Raw genomic sequence first — 12,335 nt, 5'->3', positions numbered from 1 at the left:
GTGTCCTGAACTTGTGTGACTTTTTGTTGACCAGGTTAGGGAAGTTTTCTGCCATTATATCTTCAAACAGGTTCTCTAACCCTTGCTTAGTTTCAACCTCTTCGGGCACTCTTATGATACAAATATTGTTACATTTCATGTTGTCTCACCAGTGCCTTAGACTGTCCCTCCTGTTTTTTAATTGTTTTTTATTTTTGGTTCTCTAATTGAGTCATTTTTTCTACCCTGTCTTCCAATTTGCTGATCCAGTCCTCAGCCTCCCCTAATCTGCTGTTAATTCCTTCCAGTGTGTGTGTGTGTTCTTTTAAATTTCTACTGTGCCTTTCTTAATTTCCTTAATAGTTTCCATTTCTTTTTTCATGCTGTTGAGCATCCTTATGATCAGTATTCTGAGCTCTATATCAGATAGACTGCTTCTCTCCATTTTATTTAGCTCTTTTTCTGGAGACTTCTCTTGTTCTTTCACTTGGGGCTTGTTTTTTAGTCTCTCCATTTTGGCTTCCTGTTTGGATTTGTTTCTATGTATTAGGTAGATCTGCTAGTACTCCCAGTCTTTTGGATATTCTCTGGTGCAGGCCAATGTCAGATGTTGTTTGTTACTGGCCTTGAGTACACTGTTTGAACTTTTTCACACTCTACAGCTTCTGGTTTCCTCTGCTAGGGCTGGGTGTGTTTGGACAGGACCAAAATGTGTGCCAAGGTCTGCTTTTCCAAGACCTGGGTCCAGAAACAAATCAGGCAAAGACTCAAAGCACCCAGAGGCTATTATTCAGTCTCTTAAGGAGCTTCAGGCTGTAGAAACTCCACAGGGTGGGGCCAGTGGTTTTCCAGCAGGGTGGGGCAATTGCTCCACCCCCCACTCCCTCCCTAGGCAAAAGCTGCTTAGAAGGTAAATGTCTGCCTGAGATGATGTCCTCTTATAAGGGAATGACTCAGCACTAGGGTCAGATGGGTGACCTCTGTGATCTATTCCCCCATCCAGCCCTTCTGGGTTCTGCTCACATTGCTGTAGTCCACTGTGCCTTCTCTCTGCCAGAGCCCAAGGTGAGTGGCTGCACAGAAAACTTTGTGTGTTGGCCCGTTAAGAGGGTGCCTGCATTTCCAACTGTGTCTCCCTGGCAGACAGAAGCCCTGCTGCGTTTCACAGCCAGATGCTATGTGGGCACCTTTCTCAGTTCTCGTGCTCTGTGCTGGGAACGCCAGTTGTGGTTTAGACCCCAGAGTTCTCAGTTTAGACCCCAGAGTTCTCGGTGGACCCCCACAGCTGAGATATCCTTCCTGACCTTCACGTGCTGCCTGTGGGAACCCAGCCATCCCTCTGGCACCTGCACACTTCCTACCAGTCTCTATATGGTCTCCACTTTAGTTCCTTGGTTATGAGGGTGCTCTTCAGCTAGTATTTAGTTGTGGTTGATTTATCAGGGTGGTTTTTCTATATTTTATTTGTAATTCCAATTTGGTTCTGGGAGTGTCAGTATAGCTTCTACTCAATCTGCTGCCATCTTGGATCTCCCCTTATTTTTAATTTCTTGAGGAACCTCCATATTGTTTTCTATAGTGGCTGGACCAGTTTACATTCCCACCAAACGTGTGCAAGAGCTCTCTTTTATCTACATTCCACCAGCATTTGTAACCTCTTGTCTGTTTGATAATAGGCATCTGAACAGGTGATACTTCATGGTGGTTTTGATTTGCATTTTGCTGATGATTAGTGATGTTGAGCACCTTTTCTTGTACCTTTTGGCCATTTGTATATCTTCACTGGAAAGTTGTCTATAAAGGTTTTTTTGCCTGTTTTTAATTGGGGTATTTGGTTTGTTTTATTATTGAGTTGTATGAGTTTCTGGTACATTTTGGATATTAACTTGTTATTGGATATATGGCTTGGGCAAATATTTTCTCCCATGCGGTAGGTTGCTTTTTCTTTTTGTCAATGGTTTCCTTTTCTGTGCAAAAACTTTTTAGTACAATGTAGTTCCATTTGTTTATATTTGCTTTTATTGCCTTTGCTTCCAGTGTAAAAAAAAAAAAAAATTATTGCCAAATTCAGTGTCAAATAGCTTACCCACTATGTTTTCTTCTAGGAGTTTTGGGTCTTATGTTCAAGTGTTTAATCCATTTTGAACTGATATTTGTGTATGCTCCAACATAGGGGTCCAGTTTCATTCATTGGCATGTGACTATCTAGATTTCCTATCATCATTTATTGATGAGACTATTCTTTCTGCATTGCGTATTGGCTACTTTGTTAAAAATTAATTTACCATTTACGAATGGGTTTATTTCTGGGATCTCTGTTCTGTTCCATTGATCTATGTGTCTGTTTTTATCCCAATACCATATTGCTTTGATTACTATCGTTTTGTAGTATGGCTTGAAATCAGGAAGTGTGATGTCTTCAGCTTTTTTATTCTTTCTCAAGATTGCTTTGGCTAGTCAGGGTCTTTGTGATTCCATACAAATTTTAGGATTGCCTTTTCTATTTCTGTAAAAAATGCCATTGGAATTTTTATAGGGATTGCATTGACTCTGTAGGTTGCTTTGGGTGGTATGAAATTTTCAACAATATTAATTCCTCCAGTCCATGAATGCATAATATCTTTTCATTTATTCGTGCCTTCTTCAATTTATTTCATCAAAGTCTTACAGTTTTCAGATCTTTTACCTCCTTGGTTAAACGTATTCCTATGTATTTTATTCTTTTTGATGCTATTTTAAATGGGATTGTTTTCTAAATTTCTCTTTCCATTAGTCGTTGTATAGAAATGCAACTGATTTTTGTATATTGATTTTTTTATCCTTCAACTTTGCTGAATCATTTATTAGTTCTAACAGGTTTTTTTTGTGTGTGTGTGTGTGTGTGTGGTCTTCAGGTTTTGTATATATAATATCATGTCATCTATAAACAGACAATTTTACTTGTTATTTCCTTATTTGAATGCTTTTTATTTCTTTTTCTTTCCTAATTGCTCTGGCTAGGATTTCTAGTACTATGTTGAGTAAATTTGGAGAGAGTGGATACTCTTGCTTGTTCCTGACCTTAGAGGAAAAGCTTTTAGCTTTTCATTATTGAGTATGATGTTAGCTGTGGACTTATATATAGCATTTATTTTGTTGAGATATATTCCTTCTATACTCAGATTGTTGAGAGTTTTTTTAAAATCATGAAAGGATGTTGAATTTTGTCACATACTTTTTTTGCATCTATTGAGATGCTCCTATAATTTTTATGCTTTATTTTATTAATGTGGTGTATCACATTTATTGATTTGCATATATTGAAATATTATTGCATCTCAGGAATAAATTCCACTTGATCATAGTGTATGATCCTTTTAATATACTGATAAATTATGTTTTCTAATATTTTTTTGAGTTTTTTACATTTATGTTCATCAGGGATGTTGGCCTGTATTGTCTTTTCTTGTAGTGTCCTTGTAGGGCGCTGGTATCAGGATAATGGTTCCCTCATAAAATGAGTTCAGAAGTGTACCCTTCTCTTCTGTTTTTTTGGAAGAGTTTGAGAAGGATGGTATTAATTCTTCTTTAAGTGTTTGGTAGAATTTACTAGTAAAACCATTTGGTACTGGACTTCTCTTTGTTTGAGGGTTTTTTATTCAATCTCTTTACTAGTAATTGATCTGTTTAGTTTTTCTATTTCTTCATGATTCAGTCTTAGTAGGGTGTATGTTCCTAGGAATTTACCCACTGTCCTAAGTAATCTAATTAGGTGGCATATATTTGTCATAGTTGTTTCTTATGATCCTTAGTCTTTTTATGTTATCAGTTGTAATGTCTCCTCTTTCATTTCTGATTTTATTCATTTGAGTCTTCTCTTTCTTCTTAGTTAATCGAGCTAAAAGCTTGCCAATTTTGTTTATCTTTTACAAAACCATTTTTTTCAATTTTCTTTATCTTTCAAATAACAGCTTAGTTTCATTTTTTTGTTTGTTTTTTAGGTTGTTTCTTTAGTCTCTCTTTTATTTATTTCTCCTCTGATCTTTGTTATTTTTTGATTTTTGCATTTGATTTCTTCTTTGATCTATTGTTAAGGAGCATGTTATTTAATCTCCATTTTTGTTCATTTTTGTTTTTTTCTGGTAATTGATTTCTGGTTTCATATCACTGTGGCCAGAAAAGACGATTTATATGATTTCAATCTTCTTAAATTTATTAAGACTTATTTTGTAGCTTAACATATGATTTATTCTAGAGAGTATTCCTGTGCACTTGAGACGAATGTGTATTCTGTTCTGTTGGATTGAATGTTCTTTTATGTTTGTTAGGTCAGTCTGGTCTAATGTGTAGTTTAAGTCCAATGTTTTCTTACTGATATATTGTCTGGATGGTCATGTTGTTGAAAGTGGGCCCAGGCTGGTGTCGCTCAGTAGTTAGAGCATTGGCCCGCACACCAAAGAGTCATGGGTTCAATTCCTGGTGAAGGGCACTTATCTGAGTTGCAGATTTGATCCCTAGCTCCCTTGGCACGCATGCTGGAGGCAACTGATCAATGTGTCTCTCTCACATCGGTGTTTCTCTCTCTCTCTCTCTCTCTCTCTCCCCTCCCTTTCCACTCTTTTTAAAAAATATCAATAGAATAAATATCCTTAGGTAAATATTAACAAAAAAGAAAAAAGAAAAAAAAAGAAAGTGAGGTATTGAAGTCTCCTGCTGTTACTGTATTGCTATCAATTTTTTACTTCAGACTTTGGGTATGTTAATATTTGCTTATATATTTAGGTGCTCTGATGTTGGGTGCAGAAGTATTCACAACTGTCATATGCTTTTGATGAATTGACCCCTTTGTCATTATATGGTGACCTTCGTCTCATAATTTTTGGCTTAAAGTTTATTTTGTCCGATATAATTATAGCTACTCTAGCTGGCATTCTTTTGGTTTCTATTTGCATGAAATATCTTTTCCTATCCCATCACTTATCTATGTGTGTCCTTAAAGCTAAAGCGAGAATCTTACAGGTAATACATGGTTGAGTCTTTTTAAAAAAAAATCCACTTGGCCACTCTGTGTCTTTTGTTTGGATAACTTAGTCAATTTACATTAAAATAATTATAGATAGGTATGGACTGACTTACTGTTGCCATTTTATTAATTATTTTTGGGCTGTTTTATAGGTTTTTTCTCTCTCTCGCTTTCTTCCTTTGTGATTTGATGATTTTCTATTGTGGTATGCTTAGATTTCTTTTTCATTATCTTTTGTGTATCTACTGTAGGCTTTTGCTTTGTGGTTACTCTGAAACTTATGTAAAACATCTTATATTTACAACAGTCTATTTTAACATCTTAACTTCAAATGCATACAAAAGCTCTATATTTCTATACTCTCCTTCCCCCCACATTTTGTTTTTGATGTCATATGTTTTTATATTATATATCCATTAACAAATTATTGTACTTATAGTTACCTTTAATACTTTTGCCTTTTACAGTAGTGTTATAAGTGACTTATCCACCATTACAACATTAGACTATTCTGAATTTAACTATATATTTACCTTTATCAGTGAGTTTTATACTTTTATATGTTTTCCTGTTATTAATTAGCATACTTTTATTTCAGCTTGAAGAACACCCTGTAACATTTTTTTTTAAGACCAGTCTAGTGATGAACTCCTTTAGCTTTTGTTTGTCTGAAGAACTTTTTACTTATTCTTCAATTCCAAAGTATAGCTTTGCTGGGTTGAGTCTTCTTAGCTGGCATTTTTTTCTTTCAGCACTTTGAATATATCATTCCACTCCCTCTGGCCTGCAAGGTTTCTGCTGCTAAATCTGCTCATAGTCTTATGGGGGTTCTCTTGTATGTAACAAGTTGCTTTTCTCTTGCTGCTTTTAAGATTCTTTTTTTGTCTTTAATTTTTGACAATTTGATTATGTGTCTCTGTATAACTCTTTTTAGATTCATCTTATTTGGTATTTTTGAGGTTTCTTGCATCTGGATGTCTATTTTTATCCCCAGATTAGGGAAGAATGCAAGCCCTATTGGCTGTAAAAATTTTGTGATCCAGGGACTGTCCAGCAAGTCAGCCATAAAAGTTGGGGTATTAGATGTGTGGTGAAGTTCCTTTCAGGGAGATTCTAGTGACTTGGTTTTATTGTCGGAACAGCCACAGAGAGAAGGAAGAGGAAGTTCCCACTGGTTCTTTTGGGCTCCAGGGAGAATTGCAGTCAGGCCTTATATGTATACTAATTAAAGCCAAATTCTCAAGCAACAGCTCATAAACCCCTTGCAGTAAAAACTCGGAGATTTGCATTCTTGCCTGCTCTCAATGCACTGAGCCCTGGGGGTATAGTTGCAGTGAGTATTCATTTTGCCTGATAAGAGTTGCTTCTTTGTTTGCTATAGTCCTGTGAGACTCATGAATGCAAGCCCTGTTAGCTATCAGAACTAGGCAATCTAGGGGCCATCTCTCATGTGGCAACCACAAAAGCTGGGGTGCCAGACATGTGTATAAGCTCCTTCTAGGCAGATGCTAGTGACCTGGTTTTGTTGTTGGAGCAGGCCAGAGGGAGAAGATGGGAGAAGTGCCTGCTAGCTCCACAAGGCTCAGGGATGGATTGCAGCCAGCCCTTAAATGCCTGCCATATTAGAATAGACCATCAGGCAGCAGCTTGCAAAATATGCACTCAAAACCCTTCTAGTTTAAGACTGGACGATGTGAGTTTTTGCCTGCTCCCTCTGCACTGAGCCCTTGAGGGATAGCTTTGGTGAGTACGCATGTTAAAAACTGATTCTCTGTTTGCTAGTCCTGTGGGCCTCATGGACACAAGTCCCATTAGCTTTCAGAGCAAGGTTTTTAAGGGCTTGCCCCTTCAGTGGGAGTATTAAAAATTGGGCACTAGATGTGCGGTCCAAACACTTCATTTCTCAGGGAGAAACTGAGGGTTGGGAGTTCCTACCTGATTGCATGGCATAGTACTGGGGATATGGTTTGTGGTGAGAGTGTGTCTCAGCCTTTCCTACCATTTCAATGTGGGTGTTTTCTCATTTGTCCATGTGTAGAGACACTCAGTTTCTAAATTTTTTTTTTCAGAGGGAATTACTCTGGGTGTAGCTGTACACTCAGTGAGTCCATAAGAGGAGGGAAGTTTAGGAGCCTTCTATGTTGCCTTTTTGGTTCCTCCAGTTTTCATTTTTTAAGTTAACACTTATTGAGGCTAACTGTGTGCGAGGTACTGTACTTAAGTTTTTGAGCCTACATTATCACATTAATTCTCATAGCAACTGTTGTAGGTGATATTGCTGCATTTTACAGAAAAAAGAGAGAAGACATGCCCAAGGATGTATGGCTAGTAAATAACAGAGCTTGGGTTTGTATATTGATCTGTTTTATTTAAAAGCCTTAATCACTTTTCACACTCTCTTAGAGGAGGACAGGGTTTATGTCCTTTATGTCCCCTAACTCCCACTATTCTTCAAGAATATGTCTTAAAGTAGTCTTATAACAAGCTACTTATTGACATGAAAAAAATGTATGAGTACAAGTCCTCTGAAGAAATACATACAAGCAAATTGAATTAAACATTACCAGAAACCTCTCCAATCATGATAAATCAATATTAACATTTTGGAGTATATCTTTCCATGTTTCTTGTGCAAAGAATTAAGTATATACATGGCAATGCTCTTAGGATAACTGCATTTTTCCAAGAAGTTTCTCTCTAGTATACCCAAAATCGTGTGCTTACTAAGAGCCATTTGTATTTTTTCTTAGCCCTGTTTATGCCAGTTGAACTTATTATTGCAATTACCTAATCTAATTAAATATTACACAAACCAATGAAATATGAGTATAAAAACAGAGCTGTTTTCTCAACTAAATTTAGGTTGAATGTCTTAGCAAAATGTGATCAAGATAGATCTCTAAAACAGTTGTTCCAGAATTTAGAGTAGGTGAAATACCTGTAAGAGATTAGAAAAGAAATGTTTAAAGTCATGAGGGATTCCACATTCATATTGCTTCACAAATGATTTAATTTTTTTTTCTATGTTAGTAAAACTAAAGCTGAAAATAGAGAAGATGGATTATAGATATGATTTATGCAGGAAAGATGATGTGGAATTCTGTTAAGCAAGTACTCAACTCCTTAGTGTTAAATAATTAGTTAAATGTTTTAGGGAGCATTTGTTATGAATCCTCACTTACACTAGCCTTTGAAATTAAGCAATTAACTTCAGGTTCTAGATGCATTAGATAAGGATGCTTCTATTCTTTATAGCTGAAAAGGAGAATTATATAATTTGCTAACCTACTGTTTTTTTACTTAATACATCATGGACATATTTCCAAGCCAATAAGTACAGATTAACATATTTTATGGCAATATAACATATGTTCAGGAAAGTACACAAATCTTAACCTTGTGACCAGTCACAAGCATACTTGTGTTTCCGTGTCCGAATTTTGCTGACTGGTCATGAGTTAACTCATGTCTGCACTTACATTAATTTAAGTAATTTTAAGGTCTGAAAGCAATGTAGAGTTTTAAAAGAGTGCTCTAGGCTGTTTTCTTAGTTATCTTTGGTTAGGCTCAGATTATAAGAGGTGCGAGATACAAGCCACTTCACTGGTTGGCACTTATTTCGGCTGTCCCTATAAATATAAGATATGACAAAATAAAGTACATTTAAGTTTACTCAGATGCTTTCATTTAATATTCAAATGCAGAAAAGTAGCCAGCTGAAAGGGCGAGTTCTGGCTCGAAATAGCCGGTCAGCAGGGTGTTATGTGTACAGCTTAATGATGATCATAAAGCAAACATGTTCATGTAACCAACACCTATGTCAAGAAAAACATTTCCAGCCCTGGCTGGTGTGGTTCGGTTGAGTGTTGTCCTGTGCACTAAAAGATTACCAGTTCAATTCCCAGTCAGGTCCCATACCCAGGTTGTGGGCTCAGTGCCTGGTGGTCAGGGTGTGTGGGCAAGGCAACTGATCGATGTTTCTCTCTGTCTCTCTCCCTTGAAAAAAAAAAAATCAATAAAAAACATATTAAAAAAGAAAAGAAGCCTGGCTTGTGTGGCTCAGTGTTTGAGCATTGACTTATGATCTAGAAGATTGCAGTTTGATTCCTGGTCAGGGCACGTGCCCAGGCTGTGGGCTCCATCCCAGTGGGGGGCGTGCAGGAGACAGCTGATCAATGACTATTTTATCATTGATGTTGCCATCTCTCTTTTTCTCCCTCTCCCTTTCTCTCTCTGAAATAAAGACATATTTATTTTTGCAATTTATTTTTAAAAATCTTAAATTTATCTTTATTGTTGAAAGTATTACAAATGTCCCCTTTTTTCCTCCATTGACCCCTACCCCCAGGCCTTCATCCCACTATTGTCTGTGTCCATGCATTATGCATATATGCATATAAGTTCTTATGGTAATCTTTCTCCACCCACCCACCTCCGTCTTCCCTCTGAGATTTAGTCCACATATGAGGAAGATCATGTGATACTTGCCTTTCTCTGACTGGCTTATTTTGCTTAGCATAATACTCTCCAGGTCCCACCTTGCTGTCTCCACTCCAGAGCTGCAGAATATACATTCTCCTCAAGTGCACATGGGCATTCTCAAAGACAGACCACATGTTAGGACACAAAGCAAGTCTCTGCAGGTTCAAGAAGATAGAAATCATATCAAGCATCTTCTTGGACATTTACATCATGGAATACTATGCAGCTGTAAAAAAAGAAGGATCCTTTACCCTTTTATCCTTTACCCTTTGAGACAGCATGGTGGGACCTGGAGAGTATTATGCTAAGTGAAATAAAAACATATTTAAAAAAATAAAAAAGAAAAAGAAAAACATTTCCACTACCCTAGAAGCACCCCCTGACCTCTTCCTCATCAGAGAGAACTGCTGTTTTGATTTCTAATACTGTAGCCTATTTTTAAACTTTATGTAAAGGAAAAATACATAGTTTTTAGTTTTTGACTTTTTTACTCAAGATTTGTTTATGAGATTCATCCATGTATTATTTGTTTATTCATTGTCACTGCTGAATATTTTTTCTTTGAAAGAACATGCCAAAATACTTACTTATTGTGTTGTTAATAGCCATAGAGGTTGTTTCTAGTTTTGGGCTATAATGAAAATGCTGCTGTGAACATTCTCGAACATGGCTTTTGGTGTACATAAGCACATTTTAATTTTATATTTGTAAGTTTATATGCCGAGGAATGGAATTGGTTTGTCTTGGATATGTTTGTGTTCAACTTTAGATGATACTACTAAAGTGGTTGCACCAATTTATACCCCATCGTCAAATATATGTGAGTTTATGTTGCTCCACATCTTTGACAATACTTCTTATTGCCAGTTGTGTTGATTTTATTCAATCTGGTAGGTGTGTGGTAGTATCTTATGATCTTCATTTTCATTTTCCCAGTGACTAATGAGAGTGAACACTTTTTCATCTGTTTATTTACCATTGGGGTGTCTTTGGTGGTGGTGTTGTTTGAAGTGATTGTTGAAGTCTCTTGTCCATTTTTCAATAGAATTATCAGACTTTTTCTTATTTGCTTCTACCTTATATTCTAGATATGACTTCCTTTGTTAGTTATATGTGTTAAAAATATCTTCTCCCACTTTTGTTGTGTTACTCTTTTAACAGAAGTTAATGTAAGTTCTTAATTTTAATGTAATTTAACAATTTTCCCTTCATTATTAGTGTTTTTTTGAGTCCTATGTAAGAAATTTTGCTTACTCCCAACCCAAGGACATGAAGATATCCTCCTATGTTATCTTCCATCAACTTTATATTGTTTTATATTTCACAGTTAGGTCTACAGTTCACATGGAATCAGTTTATGTGTCTGGTAAGAAGTTAGGGTTAGTTTCATTTTATCCATGTTGGTATCCAGTTGATCAAGAATATATCAAAAAGACCATCTATTCCTCATTGCTTATCAGTGCCACCTTTTTCATAAATCAAGTATCCATACATGCATAGTTCAGTTCTCTTCCATTGGTATAGTACTTCCCTTGTGCTAACCACCGAGCCAAACCGGCTCAGGCTGAATTGTATCATTTTTAGTTTTCACCTACAGTTATAATAGATTCCACTCTTGCCAACCTAGAGAATTCATGATTTATTTTTAGTATTTTTCAATTTGATGGGAAATAATAACTGTTTTCTTTCAATTTACATTTTTATTACTAGTGAGATTTAGCAAGGTTTCATTTGACTACTTGTAGTTCTTTTATGAACACGTGGCTTTTTCTTCTTTTATTTCAGTGTTTTTATCTTTTCTTATTAATTAGTCAGTGCTCTTCATATATCACAGATAGAAACCCTTTATCACATGTTTACAAAATATAAATCTATATAATAAATGAATTAACCAGTGTTAATTTTTGTTAACTTCTGTTACTAGAGTGGGCCTTTGCAGAAGAGCAGAAATGGAAACCCTGTTTATCCTATTCAAATTGTAGTTATTCCCCAAGTATTTATGTCATTCACATATTTAGTAATATCATAGTAATAATGTTCTTGGTAGCAGGAACTATAAGCAACTTGATAAAATAGAAGAAAGATAATAGAATAGGAAGATCATTGAAATTAGAGCCAGAAGCCTGGGTTCTAGACTTGGCCCCACTTCTCTATGATCTTGGTTAATCCGCATACTCTCTCTGAACCTTAATTTCTTCATTTGTACAGTGGACATATTTATATTCTATATCTCACAATGCTAAGATGAGATCATATTTGAAAAAAAGTATTGCAGGCAGAAGTTAGACAATACAAATTATAATGCTAGTAAGTATAGTATAAGTATAGCAAATTGAATGTATAGTTTATTAAAATTATAATCCTTTGAAGTAACCTAATTTGTAAAATATTCAGCCTAACATCTGAGTCTGGTTTGTGAGCTTGTACTAACTTGCATAACTCCTTTAAAAAGAAATAGTTTGTTGATTAAAAAAAAAGAGGAGCTGATGTTCTTTGTGACAATTCAGTGTGTTTGTAGTATATTGGCTTCTAGGGCACTGAGCTTCTGTCCCCAATATTGACAGCCTTTGTGAGCTCATTAGCTATCATTCTGTAAAAGCCATTTTGGTCTTTGATGAGGGTAGTGCATTAAAAGGGCATTGATGTTGAAAAATCTATATTTTGTTCCTTTTATTAAAATGTACTCTTTACAAAGAGACAATACGAACTTGATTGCAAAGGATAGCTATTTTTTAAAAAAACTCTTAAAATCAGGTAATTTAATGATGTCTCTGCCACAGCCTTTTATCTTCTGCAAAGGAACTGACCTCCTTTTGACACCTCATATTGGAAGCTGGTTTTCTAATCTTCTGAATTAATTAACATGCAAATA

At 35.8% G+C, this 12,335-nt stretch overlaps 1 protein-coding gene across 4 annotated transcripts in view; it reads left to right on the top strand.

The window, feature by feature from the left end:
- The window catches only part of CRADD (CARD and death domain containing adaptor protein), a 174,439-nt gene that overhangs the window by 76,193 nt on the left and 85,911 nt on the right, over positions 1 to 12,335 (top strand). Inside the window, exon 1 of one of the 4 annotated variants that reach the window (XR_001603357.2) lies at positions 6,280 to 6,724. The exons of the other annotated variants lie outside the window; for them this stretch is intronic. The gene's annotated coding sequence lies outside the window, so the exon portion shown is untranslated. Of the gene's footprint in view, positions 1 to 6,279; positions 6,725 to 12,335 lie in introns of those variants that run through there. 4 annotated transcript variants of the gene reach the window in all.

The sequence above is a fragment of the Miniopterus natalensis genome, chromosome 2 (genome assembly GCF_054644295.1).
Source record: "Miniopterus natalensis isolate mMinNat1 chromosome 2, mMinNat1.hap1, whole genome shotgun sequence".
In the NCBI taxonomy this organism is placed as follows: domain Eukaryota; kingdom Metazoa; phylum Chordata; class Mammalia; order Chiroptera; family Miniopteridae; genus Miniopterus; species Miniopterus natalensis.
Note: the sequence above shows the minus strand (reverse complement) of the source record. Positions and strands in the feature narration are given on the sequence as shown.